The following is a 24994-nucleotide window of genomic DNA, read 5'->3' as shown; positions in this document are numbered from 1 at the left end:
TCTGCCTGCGGGTGACTTTACACTCCCTCTTCTGTCTTTCTTTCCTTCATTCTTTCCTGTTCCTTCTGCCTGTGGGAGACTCTACACTGTGTGACAAGCCAAATGGTTTCCTGTACACCAGGAAACCATTGACTATGCTGGGTGGTAACCATATAACTAAATTTTGGTGTCTGGTGGTTTAGTGGGTAATTATTGCACTCCAGTGGGATTGAGCCGGTGAAGATTTATATCCAAGGGGTGGTTGGAGTTTACTGCTCACGTATATATATATATATATATATATATATATATGTGTGTGTGTGTGTGTGTGTGTGTGTGTGTGTGTGTGTGTGTGTGTGTGTGTGTGCGTGTGTGTGTGTGTGTGTGTGTGTGTGTGTGTGTGTGTGTGTGTGTGTGTGTGTGTGTGTGTGTATTTTTCCTGCAACAAAACGACATTGTGCAACTTAAAACACCTCTCGTACTGAAGGAAATTATTAGGGGTACATCTAACTCACCCTGATCAAATAATCTGTCCTAAGCCGAGAACAAATTCGTCATAGGATCGCAAAAATAAAGTGAAAATGATTATATAGGTCTCAATAGATTGATACTAAGTAGATGCAATGAAAAGGGAAATCCTGCATTTGTATAAGTCAATGAGATTGAGACTGTTGGTAGAGGGATAGGGAATGACGATTTTGATAAGGGTGATTAATCATATGCAATAACTGATCTGTTGTTTTAATTCTCTTTTCCCACGCGATGCTGTATCTAAACAATAAATGAATTCCATAAATGACAGGACTAATATTTTTCACCTGGTAAAGCTGCAACTTGAATGTTTGTGGTTTAACAAAATATTCCTACGAATAGCAAACAGAAGTCGTAAGGTTATGGTAAAATTATACATCCAGTGCTTTCACGTATCTTTGAACACATCAGATACATGACCAAATATATTTTTGATATAAGGGATGACGACACTGTAATTTCAAAGTGCCATGAATTTACTTATGAAGTAGCTTTTTACCGGACTGGCTGTTTTATCCATGAATTAAGTAAAGTATATACTAAATGTATCCTTGTGACATTTCAGCTTTATTTCTGATTCTACAATAAGGAAGTAAGTTAATGAATTTCAGACCTTTTTGACATGTGGGTACGGACAGTAGTTAGAATCAGCCATAGTTTTGGTATTTGAAGATATGTTTGTGTTTGTTAGTTTGAATGTTTACTGGAGAGAGAGAGAGAGAGAGAGAGAGAGAGAGAGAGAGAGAGTTGAAGTGTCTTGATTGTTTTTCAATTTATTCAGCATTATTTCAGTCGTTGAAATGATTTTTTTCCCTATTCAATAGCATATTTTGTTTGTGACGTTTAGTTCTGAGTCTTAATCTAAAAAAAAAAAAATGTTTAACTGGACTTATCTTTCATTTCTTGACCTTAAAAACTAAAAAGGATGAATGTGTAACCGTGCTGAGGTGTTTCTTTTACATCGTTACTACAGTTAATAAAATGATGTTACTGGTCTTGTTTTGATGGATGTGATGGTGGTAGCACTGTTGTTGTTGTTGTGGTGGTGGTGGTGGTTGTAATTTGTTGTTTGTGATGGTGGCTGTGGTGTGTGATATTTCCTTTTGTTGCTATTGGAAATGGTTGTTGTTGTTATTGTTCATGTTGTTTTTGTTGTTGTTGTTGTTAGCTGTCTTGGTAATGAATTGTTGTCCTGGTAGTTACTGTTTCTGTAGACATAAGTTGTAGTAGCTACGCTGGTAATGTGGTTGGTAAAAGCTCTTACTTATTATATACTCTTTTCTTGCATTTCCGCTCACAATGTCAGAAATATTAAGTGAAGGAGTACATGAGGGCGGGGGCTTTGGATTAGCGGGACCGCTCGAAGTGAAGGGATAAATGCATTCTATATCTTACCTTCCAGTTGTAAAACACTCTGCTAAGCCTTCATCATTCTGCAATTTACAAAAAAAAAAAAAAAAAAAATGAGTACGTCATCGGTCGGGTAGGATGAATAAGAAAAAGTCTGGAGGTGACGGCAACTGAATATATTGTAAAAGCTACATTTTTTGTTCTAGTGGGGTTCAGAATCTGATAAAAGAATGTTGTCTTTGCCAAGGTGTGTAATTTGCTGCCTGTTTTTTTTTTTTTTGCTGTTATTGCTTTGTTGCCATGTATTGGGTTAGTTTTGTTTTCTGCTTGTTAGACTAATTGTGTTAGAGTTTCAGTGTGTGTGTGTGTGTGTGTGTGTGTGTGTGTGTGTGTGTGTGTGTGTGTGCTTACATCCTTGCTTGTGTACAGTATGTGAGCGTTTGTTTGTGTGTTGATATTGCTTCGCTTGCGATACTTAGATTATGAAACACAAGTTTATGAAACAAACACGCACGCACACACACACACACACACACACACACACACACACACACACACTAACGCGCGCGTGCAGGCGAGCGAGAGAGAGAGAGACATGCCTGTATTTTTTCAGAAAAAATATTCCTCTTACTTTTTAGCTTAATTTTAGTTTAAAGTTTGAGTTTTAAGATATAACAGTGCCTGAAACTGATTGCACTGTTTAACATTCCTAAATTTTTCTACTGTGTGTGTGTGTGTGTGTGTGTGTGTGTGTGTGTGTGTGTGTGTGTGTGTGTGTGTGTGTGTGTGGAGGCTGTTGTTGTTGTTCAATCGATGGTAAAATGAAGCTGCTGTGTTTTGATTGGTCGTGTGGTAATAAAGGTTGTGTTAGTGTGGAGGCTGCTGTTATTGTTGTTTTTGCTGTTGTTGTTGTTGTTGTTGTTTGTGGTGGTATCGTAGTGTTCCGTTTTTCTTGTTGTTTGTGGTGGTATCACAGTGTTCCGTTTTTGTTGTTGTTGATGGCATTATGGTGTCTCTAAATGATGATGCTAATAATGATTATAATAATGTAGTCGTTGTTGCTGTTGTCTATGTCAAAAGTGGCTGGGATGGTGTGTGTGAATTATGATGATGATAATGATAATAATAATGATGTTGCTCTTGTTGTTGCTTGCATTGTCGCAAGGGCTGTGAGTGGTTCTTGTTATTATTGTTGTTGCAGCTGGTGATGGTTGTGAGAGTAGCTGTGAATGAGGCTGTTGTTGTTTCTGTTGTTTTGTTGTTGGTGGTGGTTTACCTGCCTTGCTGTCTGAGATGCAGAGTTGTATGAAGATGGTGGTATCTATACAGTTATTTTTTTTTACTATTGTCCTCACTTTAAACTATTAACACTAATTTTTACTGAACAAACAAGTTTCTGTTACAAATTTTCCTCACGTTCTCTCTCTCTCTCTCTCTCTCTCTCTCTCTCTCTCTCTCTCTCTCTCATTCGATTCATTCTTTCTTCCTAGTCTCTCCTTTACTCCCTTCCTCATTCCTCCTGCCTTGTCCTTTCTCCTACCATCCTCTCTCATTAATCGCCGTTCCTCCCACACACACAAAGAATTCCTCCCACTCACTCATATATCTCTCCGACACTCTCTTTCACCCCTTTCTTCTTCATATTATTCCTTTCTCTCCCTCACCACCTCTTGTCATATCTTCCGTTTTCATCGCTTATAGTTTCGTTCCCATTATGTTTGGTTTCCTTAGTTCAGTAATCTTGTTACTCTTGTACATTCATTTCCTTCTTTCTCACCATTTGATCTTCGTTTCGTGTTCTTTTCCCACCTTCTCTCTCTCTCTCTCTCTCTCTCTCTCTCTCTCTCTCTCTCTCTCTCTCTCTCTCTCTCTCTCTCTCTCTCTCTCTCTCTCTCTCTCTCTCTCTCTCTCTCTCAATCCACTTTCCATGCATAATGTATCCTTATCTTTCTTCGTGTTTTCCCACTTCTTCTGTTTATAGTTTCTTCTCTTTTTCCTCTTTTGCTCTCATATTCTCTCTCTCTTTCTCTCACCCCTTGCGTTCTCACTTAAATCCCTCCCTTCCATCTCTCCCATCCATTACTTCTTCTTCAGTAATATTCTGTTCTTGTCTGGCATCTTATATTTTTCTCTCGATTCTCTGTTTTCTTTCCTTGCTTCATTCGATTTTCTTTTCGTTCATTTTTGCACTATTTTCGCTCTCTTTTCTGTTTTATCATTTTTTTTAAAGATAATGAATGGAGGAAGGAAAAACAAAGGAAAAAAAATAAGTCCATGTGCCTAAAGACATGGATTTAAATTAAAGTGGATTAAATGTTTGTTGGAAGCAACTCCCAGGAAGTGAATTCCAGAGAGTAGTAGTTCTGGGGATAAATGACTTTTGATAAGCAGAGGTTCTGCATTGCAGGGGGAGAGAGTGTGAGTTCATAGGTGCTCCCAGCTGCCCGAGTATTTCCGGAGAAAATGTGAAGGGGAGGCACAATTGAAGCCAGTCGTCAGAGCACTTACGTTAAAAATATCGATAAAATAATGCTAAAGAAGCAATATCTCTACATACTGATAATGGAGGAAGGTCCTGCGTAATGGCAGGATTATTGATTAATCTAATGGTTTTATTTTGAATATTGTCCAACTGCCGCAATGCAACCTCTCCACATCCACTCCACAGTGGTGAACAATATTCGATCTAAGAACGCACATGACTTTTGTATATTGTGGCCATCTGCTCGTCAGTGAAAAAATCATGAACTCTGTACATAAGTCCCAATTTTTTTGAAGTATTTTTAGCAGGGGATTTAACATAAGCTGTCCAGCTTAGGTTGAGGTTTAGAGTAACACCTAGGATATCAACTGTAGTGGATATGGGAATATTGACATCATTTAAAATTATGTGAGAGTCTGAGGGATTCTTTCTGTTGGAGAAATTAATGTATTTAGTTTTCTGAGCATTAAATGAGACCAGATTTGTTTGTCCCCATTGATTGATTTTAGAAAGGACCTGGTTCAGAGAAATTGCTGTGTTTATTTGGGAATTTATAATATCAAATTGTGTAAAGGAAGTACTAAATGTGAAAGAACTATGAAGGGTCTAGTCATCAGCATAAGAGTGTATTGGGTTGTGAGTGACAGATAGGAGGTCATTTACATGAATGAAAAAGAGGGTTGGCATCAAAACTGATCCTTGAGGTACGCCAGTGTTTATGGAATGAAACTGAGAACAAATTCCATCTACCATGACCCATATTTTTCTATTATGAAGGTAAGAAGAAGTTAGAGGAACCAGTGATGCAAGGCCATAATGTGACATCTTAGACAATAAGACCTGGTGCCATACTCTGTCAAACGCATTTGAAATATCCAGTGCTATTGTGTGTGTTTCACCGTGTTGGTCTATTGTTTTGTTTATCTGATGGGTAAGAAGGCAAAGAATGTCTACAGTTGAACGTTCTTGTCTAAATCCATACTGCCGATCATTGATTAATTTATTGGTTTCTAGATACTTGATTATGTGTTTGTTAATTAGTGTCTCAAAAACTTTACCGGGAATGGAAGTTATTGCAATTGGTCTATAGTTTGATGGATCAAAAGTTGCCCTCTTTTTAGGAACAGGATGGATATTTGCTTCTTTCCAAGAGACTGGAAAACTTGAGGTACAGATGCAAAAGCGGAAAAATTTTGCCTATACAGGAGCCAACACTGAGGAGCAATTTTTAAGTACTATTGAAGGAATTTCTTCTAGACCAGTAGCTTTGTCTCCCGAGAGTTTCTGTATTCTCTCACTCTGTTTGTCTGTGTCTGTGTCTTTGTGTTTGTGTCTGTCTGTGTCTGTCTGTCTGTCTGTCTGTCTCTCTCTCTCTCTCTCTCTCTCTCTGCAACAGTCAAACATAATGCACAAAGAGACAGACAGGAGGAAGGGGTGGGGTAGGGAGAGGCTAGGAAGACAGGGGATAACGCACAAAGAGACAGACAGGAGGAAGGGGTGGGGAGGGAGAGGCTAGGAAGACGGGGGAGGGGGGGAGGGTATTGTTACGGAGCGATTTGGGAGAAACGGAGAGGAAATGAGAGGAGGAATAGTAGGAGGGAGAAGGAGGGGAAGGAGGAGGAGGAGGAGGAAGAAGAAGAAGAAGAGGAGAAGGAGGAGGAGGAGGAGGAAGAGGATAGAATGGACGAGAAGGTGGAAGTGGAGCAAGGAGAGAAGGAGGAGGAGGAGAAGAAACTTAAGCTGAGTAATAAGATGTCGATGGAAACGAGTGATAGGAAAACAATTATACCTAAGACAATAACGAAGGAGGGAATGACAGTGAGGACATAACAATAATGATAATGAAGGTTATGATGATGATGATGAGGAGGAGGAGGCTGAGGAGGAGAAGGATGAGCTGGAGGAGGAGAAAGAAGAGAGAAAGAGATGATGATGGCAGTGTGACAATAACAATAAGGAGGAGGGGAAGGAAGGATATATGAGAAATGGAGAAAAAACAAGATAACTATGAAGGAAAAGATGATTATTATTAAGATGACGATGATGATGATGATGATGATGATGATGATGATGATGATGAGCAGGAGAAGGAGGGGGAGGACAAGGAGGAGGTAGAGGAGAGACAATTGTACAGGATAGAAGAAAGCGATGATTTCCGAGGATGATGATGAAGAAAATGAGTAAGAGAATGGGGAAAGGGAGAAAAAGAGAGAAAAATATAGGAGAAGTATTAAGAGCAACATGAAGAAAGATGGCTAACGTCAATGACGAGAGAGAGAGAGAGAGAGAGAGAGAGAGAGAGAGAGAGAGAGAGAGAGAGAGAGAGAGAGAGAGAGAGAGAGAGATCACCAAAGATGGAAGTAGGATTTAGGGAACTGAGGGAGGGATCTGAAGAAGAAAAAAAGAAAGAGAGGAGGACTACGAGATTTAAAGTGAGAGAGAGAGAGAGAGAGAGAGAGAGAGAGAGAGAGAGAGAGAGAGAGAGAGAGAGAGAGAGAGAATGGATGCTACGAGTCAGTTGAAGGGAGAAACATGTTGCCTTCGTCCAGAAAATAACTGAGGGAAGTAAAGGGAGAGGGAGACTGGAAGAGGAAGAAGGAGGCTGAGGGAGGAGACAGGGCAGCTGAGAGAGAAGAAAATGGGGGGAAGGATGGAGAAAAATGAGATGTATAGCTGAAGGGAAAAGTGAAGGTGTCAAATGAAGTGGCATTTATATATTATCGTTAACCTACGTCAACATGAATTAGTAAGAAGGGCTGGGAGAGCGTGGAGGGAAAGATGGAAGCTGGGAGTTGGAGTGGTGGAGTGAAGGGGAGAATGATGGAGAAACTGAAGGAAGGAGAGGAGGTTGGGGTATCAGGATGTGAGATTGGGCAAAAAAAATCTGGATAAAGAATAGTGGAAACTTTAGCTGAGGAGTGATAGGGAGAGACTGAAGAATAGAGGAAAGAAAGAGAGAAAAGAAGAAATGAATGGATGATAACGTAACAAATGGTGAAAATATAAGGGAAGAAATGAAACAAGGAGACCGAGGAATCACAGACGCAGACTAATGTGAGGGCAAATGGATTGTTGATAAGAGTAAAGAGAAAACTGAGAAAAAAAAAAAAGATGGAAGCAAGGGAAAGAAGCGAGATGAGGGCAAATTGAGAGAAAAGCGAGGGAGATCGACGAATGGCTGGAAGGAAGGTTAAGTGTTAAATGAAGCTGTTAATGTGTTGCCTAAGTCAGCTGGAGTCGGTGGGTGTTGTGGCAACCAACCTTATATCACTGGTGCCACAGAGAGAGAGAGAGAGAGAGAGAGAGAGAGAGAGAGAGAGCACCGCTAGAAGAAAATGAGGGAGAGAGGGAGGGAGATAGGAAGGGACAGAAGGGGAGACAGGGAAGGATGGTAGAGAGGGAGAGAGAAAGAAGGGATGGTTGGGAAGGATAAGTTAGAGATGGAAGACTGGGAATGAAATATAAAGGATGAGGAAGGTGGAATGAAAGAAGAAAGAATATAACTTGTGTTGGTGGATGAGAAGAGAAAAGAGTGAGGGCAAGAAGAGGAGGAGTCTGGGTGGAAAGAGATGTGGGAGGAAAAGTGGAGACGAGAAGGAAAAACTAAAAGGGAAGGGTATGAGAAGTGAGAGGGAGGGATGGGGTAAAGCGAAGGTAAATGAAACTGAAGGGAAAACAATGTTACCTAAGTCTGCTGGAGGTAGTGGATGAAATCATTTGTCATTGGCTCAACACGTGTGGCAACTGAATGTGAGAAAAGATTAACTCCCTCCCGCCCACCTCTGTCTCTATCGAGACGTGAAGAATGAAATGATTGTTGGATGGGCAGTTTTCACTATTTTTACTGGAAAACCGGAAATGGATGTATGGCACTATGCCCCCTTATTTGTAATGGAAAGATTGAGGAGACATAAAAAGTCTAAAAACACTGTGATAAAGAGGATAATTTTGTGTCAGGTGTTAAGTATGCGTCGACCTGAAAAAAAATAACACGTTAATGAATCCTTTAGTGTGACAATAGTAATATATTAGACTTTTAATTTATTGTGTCTTTAGTTTCAGCATTAACAACTGTAGCTTGCAGCATAAAATTTTGCTCTGTCGTTTCAATATTTCAGCGATTATTCTCAGCTTGTGCACTGGTCACCTGTAGTCAGCTTTTTTTTTTTTTTTTTTTTTGTATTTGAAGAAAATTGGTATAAATCAGATTATCGGTTTGATTTAGAATAGGTAGCTGTTTTAATTAAGTCAGTCCCAAGCAATTCTTATTGATGAGAATTTTTATTTTCTTTAATCATTTTCCCCTAAGAGTTGTTATAATGATGCATTAATTTTGGTAGCCATACCAACTCTCTCGAGCTTTTAATTCGTTCTTAACTTTTTATCAACACAATAACTTTTTTTTTTTTATAGTACTCGCTTAAAGTCAGCCTTCGGCGGCCTTCCTGCTCTATGGCAAAAAAAAAAAAAAAAAAAAAAAAAAAAAAAAGCTGTGTTACAGTAACTTCAATGTCAACAAAGAAAGTAATCCGCTTAATGGCCGCCGAAGCTGCTCGATATCAAAAGGCCAGAAATGAGTCATAGCTCGGGAAAAGGTGGACCGATTGGACTGGAAATTGTTTTATTCTTCATGTTAGAGCATTTTGGTGGTACCTGCTCTGACAAAAATTGCGTTACAATGTGCCGTCATTGTTGTGTTACGGTAACAAATGGGCAAACCAACAAACATATAGAAGACGGATCATTACAATATAAAAGATAGATAATTTTGCTGCCCCCAGCTAATTCACTCTCATCTCCCCAGTTTAAACAAGCTCCATAGTTGAGAAGTTAATGAAAAATGTATCTAACTCCTCAAGTGGGAAACTTCTGTCCTGAAGTGAATAAAATCGTTTGGAAATACCAAGAATGAAAGAATCACGCCATCAGATGGACGTGGTTAACAAGATTCAGGCAACAGTAAATTAACTGATCATGGTGTCCTGTATGTGGCCTTAATACCATCATAATAATACTGAACATTGTCACAGACTTGTGCTTTGCGGCCCTATCGAAGCGTTCAGCTCTCGTCCAAATGAGAGCCGTTTTCTGAACCGTACTTTGCATTGCTCATGAAGAGACCATGCAACTCCACGGAAATGTCCCACTGTATTGTTTGAATACTGTAACACAAAAGAGGACAATAATACAAGAGTCCAAAACACTTCAGAAAATTTCAATTGACATAAACTGAAATGGGTCCATCTGTGACTTAATTCCATCCATCCTGCCTTGTTTCATTGAGATCCATTCACAGTTTTGGCTGCACTACACACACACACACACATACACACACATACACACAAACACACACACACACACACACACACACACACACACACACACACACACACACACACATACACACACACACACACACACACACACACACACACACACACACACACACACACACACACACAGAATTATAGTATATTAGATGGGTATTTTAATATATTAAAATTTGTTCATGAAGTAATAACTCTAAGTTAAAGAAATATATGCCCATTTGGTTCCAAACTGAAGTTGCTTGGATTATAACTTTGCATCTTTGGTGGAGCTGTGTGTTAAATGCGAATGTTGAAAGTTCGTTCGTTCCTTATAAAAGCTCCAAGCTTGAATGCATTGGCCATGGTGACCTAATGGTTGTTGTCCACACTGTTTGGTCTCTAGCAGCCTCTAGAATCAGCCCCAAAATCCCGAGGTGACACTCTCTGACCTAGTCTAAGTCTTTTTTGGTATACATCTCTCAGCTCCATCCCCACCATTCAAAGCTTTCACCCTCTGCATTCAGTTATCATCCTACATCCTCTGTATCTGTTCAAGACATCTCAATCTACCCCCTTCTAATCACAACACTAGTACATTCAAGTCCCATCCTTCGTGTTAACTCTTTGTTTGCGGTCCTGACCCCCCCCCCCAGGGCTGTCATTCAAGGGCACATGCCTCTAATTATTCTCATCTCTGTACGTTTGATTCTATGAACGAAGCAAAGTTAAAACTAATATTACTTTAGTGGAATGAAGTCAGGGAGTGACCATGAAGCTGCATGATCACAAAATGGGGAACATGAGCGCCGTCACATATCTTCGTAGTTTATAAGCAATGAGGGGTATTTAGAGGATGAAGAAAGATAAATGATTAGGCAGGGAAGGAAGTTTGCAGGTACACTGAAGGAGGTAACAAGGCACAATGAAGTAAGAAGTAAAGCAACAATTCGTTGCATATCAGTACTGTTATCCCCACACTAATGCGTGAAAATGAAATATGAGCTTTGCTGGAAGGACACAAGTCACGAGTAGAGGAGTTTAAAAGAGTTATCTTGAAGGAACGTTTCAAAGGGCAGCTGGGGTGGTTTGAGAACGTTTTAGTGTTGATGTATTATATGTGCTGGAATTTGTCTGAAGTATGCTGAGATGGTTTACCAACGTGGATAGAGTTTAGAACGAGAGATTGGGTAGGCAAATGTATGTGAGTGATGTGGAAGAAAGAGACGGACGATAATTTTGCCCATGGAGTGGGGAGATATATATATATATATATATATATATATATATATATATATATATATATATATATATTTGATAATGAATGGAGGAAGGAAAAACAAAGGAAAAAAAATAAGTCCATGTGCCTAAAGGCATCCTCCATTCATAAAATACTTACAACAATTGGATTTAAAATTGAGAGGATTAAATGTATGTGGGAAGCAACTCGCAGGAAGTGAATTCCAGAGAGTAGTAGTTCTGGGGATAAATGAATTTTGATAAGCAGAGGTTCTGCATTGTGGGGGAGACAGTGTGAGTTCATGGGCGCTCCCAGCTGCACGAGTATTTTGTGAGAAAATGTGAAGGGGAGGTACAATTGAAGTCAGTTTGTTAGAGCACTCACGGTAAAAATATCGATAAAATAGTGCTAAAGAAGGAACATCTCTACGTACTGATAACGTAGGAAGGTCCTGCATTATGGCAGGATTATTGATTAATCTAATGGCTTTATTTTGAATTTTGTCCAACTGCCTCAGTGCAACCGCTCCACATCCACTCCACAGTGGTGAACAGTATTCGATCTGAGAACGGACATGACTTTTGTATATTGTGGCCATCTGCTCGTCAATGAAGAACTCACGAACTCTGTACATAAGTCCCAGTTTTTTAGAAGCATTTTTAGCAAGGGATTTAATATAAGCTGTCCTGCTTAGGTTGGAGTTTAGAGTAACACCCAGGATATCAATTGTGGTGGATATGGGAATACTGACACCATTTAAAATTGTGTGAGAGTCTGAATGATTCTTTCTATTGGATAAATTAATGTATTTGGTTTTCTGAGCATTAAATGAGACCAGATTTTTTTTGTCCACATTGATTAATTTTAGAAAGGTCCCGATTCAGATAAATTACTGTGTTTATTTGGGAATTTATAATATCAAATTGTGTAAAGGAGGTACTAAATGTGAAAGAACTATGAAGGGTCGAGTCATCAGCATAAGAGTGTATTGGGTTGTGCGTGACAGATAGGATGTCATTTATGTGTATGAGAAAGAGGGTTGGCGCCAAAACTGATCCCTGAGGTACGCCAACATTTATGGAATGAAACTAAGAATAAATTCCATCTACCATGACCCATATTTTTCTACTATGAAGGTAAGACGAAATTAGAGGAACCAGTGATGCAAGGCCATAGTGTGACATCTTAGACAATAAGGCCCGGTGCCGTACTATGTCAAATGCTTGTGAAATATCAAGTGCTACTGTGTGTGTTTCACCGTGTTGGTCTATTGTTTTGTTTGTCTGATGGGTAAGAAGGCAAAGAATATCTACAGTTGAATGTTCCTGTCTAAATCCATACTGCCGATCATTGATCAATTTATTGATTTCTAGATGCTTAACTATGTGTTTGTTAATTAGTGTCTCAAAAACTTTACCGAGAACGGAAGTTATTGCAATTGGTCTATAGTTTGATGGATCAGAAGTTGCCCTCTTTTTAGGAACAGGATGGATATTTGCTTCTTTCCAAGGGGCTGGAAAACTTGAGGTACGGATGCATAAGAGGAAAAATTTTGCTAATACAGGAGCCAACACTGAGGAGCAATTCTTAAGTACTATTGAAGGAATTTCATATGGACCAGTGGCTGTGTCTGCTGATAGATTCTGTAATACGGCTTGTACGTGTCTGGTGTTAATCATGAAAGGAGGTATTTGTGGGAAATCAAAATCAAGTACAGGAATATTATGATTATCTGAATTTAGGGTTGAGTTTGGTGAAAAAATGTCAACAAGAAGGTTGGCTTTTCCTTGTGGGTCACTTACTAGATTTACTGGGGGACTGTAACGGTGGAATGGAAGAGGTGGTAGTGAAGTTAGTTTTGAATGAATTAAGGGTTGACCAGATTATTTTGTTATCATTTGGATTGTTTAGTAGTTTGATAGCCTGTCTATGTAGAAAGTTTGATTTAGAAAGATTGATAATAGTTTTGGCATGGTTTCTGATATTTCTATAATAGTTAAAGACTTCTTTGGTTTTGGTCCTTGTATAAGTGTTATAGGCTATTGTTTTATGTTCCGTTACTCTAGCACAATTGTGGTCAAACCATTTAGGAGAATTACATCTTTTCGATGATGGGGAATGAATGTTTCCATGCCGACTTTAATGAAATTCTGTATGTGGCCCAATGTGGAATTTGCATCATGGGAGAAAAAGGAGGTCCAAGGACCTCCCAGTCTGCCCTGTCGTAGTGCCATTTAGTCACCACGACAGGTTCAGAGCAGGAGGGTGTGGTAGGTGTTAAACTGGTGGCTTGAATCAGACAATGATCCGAGGATCCGAGGGGGGGCTTCACTTTGACATATAATTATCTGAATTGGTTGTTAGAAACAAGTCCAATAGGTGGGGATTTTGATCGGGATTGTCTGGTACACGGGTGGGTTGACTGACTAACTGGGTGAGATTATATGAGTCTGCAAATAGCTCACATTCAAGACCAGAGTCATCAGTTCTGGGTGAATAAGTGAGCCATTCGACATTATGGATATTAAAATTACCCAGAATAGTAATTTCTGATGCAGTATTAATGTTAAGGACACGATTTGTGAAGACAGAGAGTCAAATAAACTCGGCTCTGAAGGGGCATTAGGGGAACGATAAACACAACAAAAATACTTAATTTTACCAAAAGAATTTAATTTATATATGGAATATGTAAATGAGGATGGTCTGATTTTGAGGGAGGGCAGCCTAAAGGAGCAGGACATCGCAACATGTAGATTGTTTGATGGTTACCTATTCCGGGACAAGCTTTTGGTGCCTGCTTATAATCCAATTGTTTGAGAAAAGGAAAACAGGGAGAAGAGATAGGGGGTATAGTTGGCGGGAAAGAGTCCCGATATAACAGTGTATATTATGAAGGCTGGGAGAAATGAAACAAGGTGGAGAGAGAAGGAAACAAACAATGAGATGAGATATAAAGAGACGGAAAGTAAGAGAGCAAGATGTATCTGACGAGATGCGGAAGGATGTATTAGTACAAGAGACGACAGATAGGAACGCGGGGTTTGCAAAAAGGATGAAAGAATGGGAGACAAGAAGGAAGAAATAAAGAAACGAAGGGAGGAAGGAAGGATGTAGAGTAATTTGTGATAAGAGATGCTGAGAAAGAAGGGACAGAGAAAGGAAGGAACCCGATATGGAAGGAAAAAAGTAGAAAGAGAATGGAAACTAGATGAAAATGAGGGAAAGATAAGATGGAGTCTGAATGAAAATAATCAACTGTATTATAAAAACTATTGCCTTTGGTCTGTATAAGGCAGACCTATCGTTGTGTAGATGTGGAATTGTCTTTTTTTTTTTTTCATGTTCCAGGTACTGGGATATTTTTGTTTTCTGCATGTTAGCATAAATGTGTTTGGATTTTGAATGTGTGTGTGTGTGTGTGTGTGTGTGTGTGTGTGTGTGTGTGTGTGTGTGTGTGTGTGTGTGTGTGTGTGTGTGTGTGTGTGTGTGTGTGTGTGTGTGTGCGCGTGCGTGCGTGCGCGCGCGCGAACATGTGTGCCTGTCCTTACTTCTTTGTTTGTTTGTTTAGTTGTGTTTGTTAATTAAATCATCGTTTCATATACATAGAATAGTACCCAGAAAGACAGAGAAATATGAGATGATGAAAGAGGTAAGTAATGCGAGAGATGACAGATGTTTATAAAGAGGAATTTGGCGATCAGAAGAAGAAAAAAAAAAAAAAAAAAAAGGAAGATAGACGACACGAGAGAGAGAGAGAGAGAGAGAGAGAGAGAGAGAGAGAGAGAGATTAGTGCCTGAATATTTCTCGCAAATAATTTTTTCGTTCTTTTTTTTTTTTTTTTTTAGCTTAGTTTCATTTTAACCTATGTCTTTTTTTTAAATGTAATTTTTTGTTCCAAAACTGATTGCAGTGTTTGACAGTGAGAGATTTTCCACTACTTTTGTGGAGACTGTTGTTGTTCAATGATGGTAAAATGAAGCTGTTGTGTGTTGGTTGTTGTGGTGGTGATGAAGGCTGTGTTATTAAGCAGGAAAATCATGAAAACACGGATTAACTTTCCTAGCACTGTGTTAACTGAGCCAATATACAGTCATACTGCTAACAGACTGCTTCATTCAGCTTAGGTGAGGCTTTTAAAATTATTGTGGTTATATTATAATTTTCATGATCCCTTTAACTTTATCCAACTGACGAATAGAATCGTCGGCTAGTAACAAGAATATGTAATAAGTACGCCACTGTGATAAATGGGTTAACGGGTCAGTAGACCCTATGTAAGAGACTCGACAACCGGCTGGTTTCTGATTGCTGATGAACTGAATGACATGATGTGTCTCTCACCCGTGGCTGAACTGGTTACCATGTTTGCACGAGTATTAATCATGAATTCCATCACTGATATCTGGGGTTGCGTATGTAAAGCACCCTAATGAGTTTTTGCAATATAGATCTCGAAATTAGTTAACTAACGTAACATACCCTTTAGTTTCATTTCTATTACTGTGTTTATATTAACTACATATCTACTGTGGAACATTTTGTAGCTGTATGAGTGAAGGCATATCGTATACAGAAGAAATCTTATATACAAATCCTTCAGCCCTGTACCGCTTCTTAAATTTCATTCTTACCGCCTCAAAACGATTTTTTTAACCTCGAGAAGACATCAGCTAGTGGGGTTAGATACAGCCTATATTAACAACTTCACTGATAGACGCATCACAAGTCAAATAAAGTCCTCAGGTGGTAACAAGAATAAATAAAATAAGTCATGGGATTCAGGGGATTAAGTTTATGAGAGATTAATATTACGCTGTTGATCCAGTCACTACTAAAATTGTCTTACTTCACCTTTTTCCTTCCTTCATTCTACCAGTTCCTCTTGTCAGCTCTCTCTTCCTCCATCTATTCCTCTCTCCCCTTTCCTTCTCTCTCCATTACCTCCAGTTCCGTCATCATTAGCATCACTGACGTCATTAGGAGCCTCTAACCTGTCCGTCTCACATCTGTGTGTGTGTGTGTGTGTGTGTGTGTGTGTGTGTGTGTGTGTGTGTGTGTGTGTGTGTGTGTTCACAATGGAGTAGTTTTAATCAAACTGTTTATCTTCAATATGATTTCTGTTGCACGAGAGAGAGAGAGAGAGAGAGAGAGAGAGAGAGAGAGAGAGAGAGAGAGAGAGAGAGAATACAGTAAAGGTGACCAGACGAGGTACTCGTAAGCTGACTAATGAACTTATATGTCGCCTTAAAAAAAAAGGAAGGAAGGAAGGGTAATGGAAGAGTAATGATAAAGGGAAGAAGGATGGAATAAAAGAAGGGTGCAAGGAAGAAAAACAAGGAAAAGATAAGGAAGGAAGCTAGGAGTGATGGATGGAGACAAGGAAACATTAGGTAAGGGACAAAGAGGACGGTTGTAGGAAAGAATGATGCAAACTGACGAATAATTGACGGAAAGGAATTAAAGAAACAATTAAAGGAAGAAACGAAAAAAAAGATAATTAAGGCAACATTAACTGAGGTGAAGAATGGGAACTGCAGTAAATAAAACAAGTGATAAAAGAGAAAGAAGGAAAAAAGAAATAAATGAATAAACTACGAAAATGAAAGAAAAACATTCGGGAACCGAATGCTAATCGCCCGACAAAATATGCTGTTGACCGAGTCCAAGATTTTGGCCACATATTAATACCCTGAAGGTTTCATATTGATAGCTCAAGCCGTTCATGAGATGTAATGGTGATAATGGCGGGCGATAAAAACTAGTCGACCTTTGGTAGCACTTTTGATGACCTTGATCTTGACCCCGAGTGCCCATTTTCGAACTCTTTGAAGATTTTGGCCATATCTTGATGCTGTGAAGGTTTGATGTTGATAGCTGGAGCCGTTAATGAAATACAGTGGTGCTAAAGGTGGATGATAAAAATTACTTGACCTTTGGCAGCCATTTTGCTGTCCTTGAGCTTGACCCCGAGTGCCCAATTTCGAATTCGACCAAGATTTTGACCATATCTTGATACGTTGAAGGTTTGATGTTCATAGCTCAAGCCGTTCATGAGGTAAAATGGGAACACACACACACACACACACACACACACACACACACACACACACACATATAGAGGCAGGAAAAAATATCGCTTAGCCTCGTAAGGCGGGCATCAAAAAGAGTGTGGAAAGATCAGTGTATTAATGGATATATTAAGAGGAAAAGGCCATAAAACCATGAAGGAGGGAAGGAAGGAAAGAGTACATAAGGAAGAAACGAAGGGTGGAGGTAACGGAAAACTTGAATGGTTAGAGGAAGGGCAACCAAAAAGAATTAAGAAGGGTTAAGAATTCCAAAAATAAAGGAAGGTCTATCTACCTATATCTATATACCTGGGCTGCTTCCCCCAGGGACAGGGAGGTAGCCGAGACAGGACGACACACTCCTCATTTACTCATCCATTCAAACACATTTATTCGCATCTTAGCCCCAAAGGGGAGAAGGGACAGATCCTCACCACACCACACCACACAATGGTCAACTGCGCAGTGCAATCAGTGACATCCGCAGCAGGGCCCGATAGCAGAGCTGGTTTACCCCTGCCACATCATAATACACCCATCCCCTTACCCACACCTGACCTGACTAGCTGATCAGACCAAATGTGGGAGAATATCCCCTCAGGGCTGTGTCATCATTTATTCATTCACAGTTTCTCTCCATTTCTTTCTGTCACTCACAGCCACTCTTCCTTGCTCAACAGACATCCCTCTCACATCCAGTGCTCTCTTCACACTGTCCATCCATCCTATTCGTGGTCTCCCTCTCAGCCTTACACCTCTCACATCAGATCTAGTTATCTTTTTCACCAATCACTCATTATTCATTCTCTCCATATGCCCAAACCATCGCAACACCCTCTGCTCAACTCTATCAGCCATCTCCCGAACAACTCCAGTTCTCCTTCGCACTTCATCATTTCACACTCGATCCATACGTGTCACTCCACACATACTCCTCAGACACCTCATCTCCATTACATTCAAACTTTTCCTCTCTGCTACACCTATATTCCATGTTTCAGCCCCATATAACACAGTCGGTACCACAACACCCTCATACAGCCTTCTCTTTACATCCATTCTAAGCGAACGACATCTAAACATCTTTTTCATTCCTCCCAGCACCTTTCCTACTTCATTCATTCTAAACTTCACTTCTGCATCTATTCTTCCATTCACAGCAACATGTGACCCTAAATATTTAAAACACTCTACCTTCTCAAGCAACTCACCATTCAAAACTATATTCATCCCCCTACCATCCACCAACCTCATACACTTCATCACTTTACTCTTATTCTCTTTTACTTTCAATTTCCTCTTTCACACACCCTTCCAAACTCTACCAACTGTCTCAATCTCCCCTCTGAATCAGCCACCTGTGCAGTATCATCTGCAAACAGCAGCTGCTTCAGATTCCACTCTCCACCATCAACATTCACCAGACTCAGACCTCCACCTAAAACTCTTGCATTCACCTCCCTTACAACACCATCCATATAAATATTAAACAACCATGGCGACATCACACATCCCTGTCGCAGCCCCACTCTCACAGGAAACCAATCACTCACAGCATTTCTCACTCTTACACACGCTCTACTATTTACATAAAAACTCTTCACCCCTTTTAGTAACCTACCATCAAGTCCATACAATCTTAAAACAGTCCACAAAGCCTCCCTATCAGTTCTATCATACACTTTCTCTAAATCCATGAATGCCCAAAACACATCCTTGCCTTTCGCTAAATACTTTTCACACACTTGTCTCACAGCAAACACCTGATCCACACATCCTCTTCCTCTCCTAAAGCCACACTGCTCATCACCAATCACTCCCTCCGTACCCTCTCTAACTCTCATAATTAACACTCTACCATACACCTTACCTACAACACTCAAGAGACTTATACCCCTAAAGCTAGTACATTCATACTTATCACCCTTGCCTTTTTACATTGGGACCACACAAGCACTTTCCCAGTCAATTGGCACCATACCTTTCACAAAGCACACATTCAACAATCTTACTAACCAGTCAGTAATAGTCACTCCACCACCTTTCAGGCACTTCACAGCACACCCATCCATACCTGCAGCTTTCCCTGTTTTCATCACCTGTACTGCCTTCTCCACTTCCTCCTTCGCGATCAACGAATCATTCAGCTCTCCGAACACATTTATTCATTGCACCCTTCCATCCACCACAATCTCAGCCACCCTTTCCTCCTCTACATTTAACAATCTTTCAAAATACTCTGCCCATCTCTTCCTTACTGCATCCATCTCAATTAACATCCTTCCATCCTCTGCTTTTACTCGCTCTTCCTTCCCAGACTCTCCCTTTTGCACCCTTTTTCACCTCCTTCCAGAACATTTTCTTATTCTGATGAAAATTCTCAGTCAGCCACCTACCCCGCCTCTCATCTGCTGCCACTTTAGCATCGCGCACAGCCCTTCTCGCCCTATTCCTCTTTTCCTTATACCTCTCATATGACACCTCATCCTGCCTCTGCAACCACACTTCATATGCAAGTCTCTTCTCAGCCACAGTCATATATACTTCCTCACACCACCATTCACTTCCTTTTCTTACACCACTACCCACACGTCTCACACCACACACCTCTTCAGCATGCCCCACCACAGCACTCTCAAACAACTGCCATTCCTCCTCCACACTGCCATTTTCCTCATCTTTCACTGCGTTCCACTCATCTTTCAATTTCTCCTGATACTCTATTATTTTCTCTCTTTTATCCAACTCATTCACTTTCAAAACCTCCCTGCCACACCTAACCCTCCTAGCTCTCACCCATCTCTTACCTACTCCTAACTTTCCCTCCACCAGGTAGTGGTCAGACATACCTCCACCCTCCCCTCTCAGAACTCTCACATCCAACAATCTTCCTATTACATTCCTGGACACAACTGTCACGAATCAATTCGCGACATTTCCTTTTTGTGAGAAGCCACGAACTATTAGTGGAAAACTCACTGTGTATCGCTCAGTTAACCGTTTCTCTCTCCATTTCGGGGTATACTTTTCAAATCATTCGTCACCGTTTTCAGGGGTGACCGATTTGATGCACGTCACTAAGTGCGCTACTGAGCGATACTATTGTTTCTTTATTGTTCGCCCCTACTCTCCTCAACCGTTAGCCACGCCTTCTTCCGGTAGCTTGTGCGTCCTGCCTATGCATTATTTGAATTCAGTCTAGTGGTGGCTTTGACGGAGAGAGGTCCTGTGCTCAGAAGTGAAGAGAGGTCAGCTAGCATCCCAAGCTCCACAGAGTATCAGTTTCTTCAAACTCCCACCCCCTGGGTGATACAAAGCATTCATCGACTGGTATTTGTTTTGTGTATTTCCTAGTTTTAAGAGTTTAGTTAAGGTGTTTTTCCTAGGCGTAAGTATTTAGCTATTGTGAGAGTGAGTGAGTGCGTCTCATTTAATTGATTTGAATTGTAACGTTAAATTTATTTTTTGTAATTAATAAATTTAACAGTTCTTTTTTTGAGCTCAATGTAAAGTAAAATCCTGTTTCATTTAAACCAAATTAAGCTTATTTTCCATATAGCTCCTAGCTTGCATAAACGTTTGCTTTCATAACTGGTACTTAGACCAGTCTTGTTGTATTAACTTAAAATCCGTTGTGCCAGGAGTTAATGCATCAGCAAGAACCTGATGTTATTATTATTAGTATTAGTTATTTATTGTCAGGGGTGATGTAACTTTCTCCAGAGGCTAACAGTACAGTAATTCAGCAATTGTGAGTAATTAGTCTCTGCTGAGTACTGTTGAGAAAGTTTATAAATTCTCGTTCTTAGAGAATCTTAGCAAATCAGCGTAAAGTAATCGTTGCTTGATGTAGCAAGACAATCATTGTCTCTGCTCTTCAATATTATTGAATATTATTATCAATTTTAATAATATTTAACCATTTATATATCAAAATTACCGTGATATTATAAAAAAAACCGTGACAATTGGCGACCTCATTCCAGGATATTAACTCCTAGCTCTAAAGCTATTCACGAGATAGTGCTCACTCATTCATATTTAGGTATTTATCATTAAAGTTTATAGGCACAAGCTTACTGGTGTTTACCCTTAATTTAGCAAGTGAATTTTGCTTTATTAATCAATAGAATACTTAACTCTAGTTTATTTTTGGTAACGCCAGACAATTTTATTCGCTTCTGGGAAGTCGCCGTACCATTGTGTTTATTATTGAGTCTTCCCAGTCATTTACATTTTTGATTTATTCTTTACCAGTTAACTGGATAAGACTGGTCACCACTAGCTTGTGTCTGTACTCTTTACTTTTGTTTATTAGTATTCGTCGCTAAGCAGTCAGTACTCAATTTCGGTTTGCTTAATAAATTAGCGAAATGGCTACTACTGTATTTTTACAGGAAGCCAAAGAAATGGGTCTTTCGGACCCAACCGAAATTAAAGAGTATATACTCTCACGGCATAATCAGGAGCAGCAGCGCGAGAATGATGCCCGTGAAGAGCGTAAGATTCAGCGCGAATACCAGCGAGAACAGCGCGAACAACGTGAACGAGAGCGTGCATATGAACAAGAGCAGCGTGAGAAAGAGCGCGAATACGAGCGAGAACAGCGTGAGGAACGTGAAAGAGAGCGTGCATATGAACAAGAGCAGCGTGAGAAAGAGCGCGAATACGAGCGGGAACAACGAGAACACGAACGTGCCGAGCGAGAAGCACGAGAAAAACATGAACTTGAAGTGCTGAAGCTCAAGCGAGATTCCTTGGCTTCAGACACGTCTGCTGCAGTTGGTCCAAGCTCCACGAGCTTTCTCCCTGCACATGTCCTGGCGACCCCACGCATCAAGCTTCCTTCATACAAGGAAAGCGAGCGAATCGAGCCGTACATAGCTCGTTTTGAGGACATGGCAGACATGTATCAACTGGATGAGGCAGCTAAAGCGGATCCAATTTCTTAGTTTATTTGAGGGCCCTGCCCTCGATATTCTCCACAGAATTCGTGGAGACAATCTCACATATGAGATGATGAAAGCTGCACTCATTAAGGCGTATGGTCTCACAGTAGACGACGCCAAAGTTCAGTTCATGCGAGCTCGTCTCCAAGACAAGGAGACAGCTGTTCAGTTCCTTGATCGTCTCACAGCTTACTTAAATGAGTGGATGGAGAAAGATGAAACTCCTTCCACGCGTGAGGGGATAATTGACCTTATGCTGCGTACACAGCTAGAGAGGTCGTGGCCTGCTGAGCTCATAGCACAGCTTAAGATCTGCCAGGTGAAAGATGCCAGCCAAATGGCAGAGAAGGCTGACGCATTCTTTACTGCATACGGGTATCAAGCTCGTAAGCAAAACACCTGGAGCAGAAAAGATACTGCCAAGTCTGGGAAGCCGTCTCAGACTGAATCCCAGCACCAAGGCCGTTTTCAGAGTAATGGTCAAGGTCCAAGCAAACCACAGAAGGACCAGGGGCAAAATACACAGCAGCCTGCTTGGAAGCGGTACAACAAGCACCCCAACCAGCAGCAGTTCCCCAAGCAGCAGCAGCAGCAATACAAGGACAAACCACGTAACCCTCAATCAGGTCAATTAGTGTATCGGAGGCAGGGAGGCAAATGCAGCCTTCATTCCACAAGTACCCGGTGGTGCCATCTCTACCAGTACAGGTACTTCCCAACACTTCACAAGTCCCCCTCCGACCATGAACTCTCCTCAGACACCTAGTTCCCAGGGCGCCACGTTTGCTGCATCGGTTGTTCCGCAGTCTCATGAATGACTGGCTGCTACCTCCTCAGACCCTTCCACCAGCAACACTGCCTTTCTTGTTCAGCCAGGGTCTGTGGGAGGTGTTTCTGTAAATGTCCTGAGGGACAATGGCTCCTCAGGTTGCTCTGTTAAGCAGAGTTTAGTTCGGCCGGATGAGTATACAGGTCGACAGATCCAAGTTAGACTTATCGATGGATCAGTGAGATTGTTCCCTGAGGCACGTATCCAGGTGGCGTCTCCATTTTTCACTGGCTTGACAGCTGCAGTTGTCATGCCAGAACCTTTATTTGACCTCATCTTAGGCAACATACCTGGCATCAAAAATAGTTGTGCCGTAGATGTTGCTACTCAGACTTCGGCTGCTGCGATAACACGAGCCATGGCCAAGGCTCCAAATCGCGTCACTCCGTTGACCGTCGCAACGCCGCAAGATCTGATTCGTAGTCAAGATGTTGTCCAAGAGCAACAGACTGACTCGACACTTGCCTCAGTGCGCAAGAAGCTGGAGGGTAAAGTGATCAAGTATTCACGGGGAGGACAAGCCAGGTTCCTTCGTAAGCGAGGACGGCTGTACCGTGAGTCACAGACACCCCAGGGTGAGGTTCGACTGCAGTTTGTCGTTCCTGCAAAGTATCGCCGAGCAGTGTTTGAATTAGGTCACTGTTCAGCGATGGGAGGTCACATGGGTCAAAAGAAGACCTCTGACCGCATCCATGCTGACTTTTTCTGGCCAGGAATGGGACGGGAAATAACGAGGCTCGTACGTTCCTGTGATGTGTGTCAGCGTACCACTGACCGGGGACGTGTCCGTCCTGCGCCATTGAAGCCAATGCCCATAATCTCTGAACCGTTCGAGAGAGTAGCAGTTGACATAGTTGGGCCAATCTGTCCTAGGGCTAGTGATGGATCAAAGTATATCCTCACTATAGTTGATTTCAGCACACGGTGGCCTGAAGCCGTGGCCCTTAAGAATATAGAGGCCGTCACTGTTGCTGAGGCATTAATTGAAGTGTTCTGTCGTGTAGGTATCCCTAAGGAGGTCTTAAGCGACCGGGGTTCGCAGTTCACTTCGGCAATGATGAACGAAACGTTCAGGTTGCTGTCCATCCGAGGCTTACGAACTACGCCGTATCATCCCATGTGTAACGGGTTGTGTGAGAGGTTCAATGGAACTCTCAAGATGTTGAGGCGCATGACTGCCGAACAGCCAAAGGAATGGCCGCGGTTCATTGCTCCTCTTCTATTTGCTTATCGAGAAGCCCCACAGCATTCATTGAAATTCTCACCCTTTGAACTGGTGTATGGGAGGTCGGTCCGGGGCCCACTTCAAGTCCTTCGTGAGTTATGGGACGATGAAGAACCCGACCCTGAAGTCAAGACCACCTACACCTACGTCCTTGATTTGGCTGACCGCCTCCAGTCGACGTGCGAGTTAGCTAAGGAAGAACTGATCAAGGCGCGTGAAGTTCAAAAGGCTTATTACGATAAGAAGGCAAAGCTTCGGAAGTTTAGTCCAGGCGATAAATGCTTGGTATTACTCCCCACTGCCCAGAACAAGTTGTTGGCGCAGTGGAAGGGTCCATTCAATGTAGTAGAGCGCATTTCAGACCTCAACTACATAATACAGATGGGGAATCTTCGTAAAAGGTTCCACATTAACATGTTGAAGGCTTATCATGAGTCAGACCCCGAGGAGACTGGCCTACGAGTAGCTGATGATAGTGACCAGCCACTGGAAGAAACCGGGGCAGCTGCGGTGATCCCAGCTGATGACCATGATGACGAACCCTTAACCGCTCAGTCCCATCAGGAAGAGACTGTCGGAGATGTTTCACTTAACCCTGACTTAGCAGTAGGGGACCAGAATGCCTTATGGTCACTGCTCTGTCAGTATGCTGATGTCTTCTCAGACCGACCTAGACTTGCAAAGGTTGCGTGTCATAAAATTGAGTTGACCAGCAATGTTCCTATAAAGGTTAAGCCATATCCGATTCCCATGCGACTACAGGGTGCAGTAGATAAGGAAATTGCTGACATGGAGACTGCAGGCATTATCGAAAAGTCCTCATCTCCTTACTGTAGTCCGATGGTAGTAGTCCGCAAGAAAGATGGTGGAGTCAGGATTTGTGGCGACTATAGAAGGCTCAATGCAATCACCAAAGTGGATGCTGAGCCAATGGGTGACCATATTGCCATCTTCTCCAAGCTGGCAGGGTCACGATATTTCACGAAGCTCGACCTAGCGAAGGGATTCTTCCAGATTCCCCTTCATCCTGA

The sequence above is a fragment of the Coenobita brevimanus genome, chromosome 4 (assembly GCF_032717465.1).
Source record: "Coenobita brevimanus isolate Jiangsu-jjx chromosome 4, ASM3271746v2, whole genome shotgun sequence".
Taxonomy (NCBI): Eukaryota; Metazoa; Arthropoda; class Malacostraca; order Decapoda; family Coenobitidae; genus Coenobita; species Coenobita brevimanus.
The sequence above is the reverse complement of the archived record's forward strand: the minus strand, read 5'-3'. Positions refer to the sequence as shown.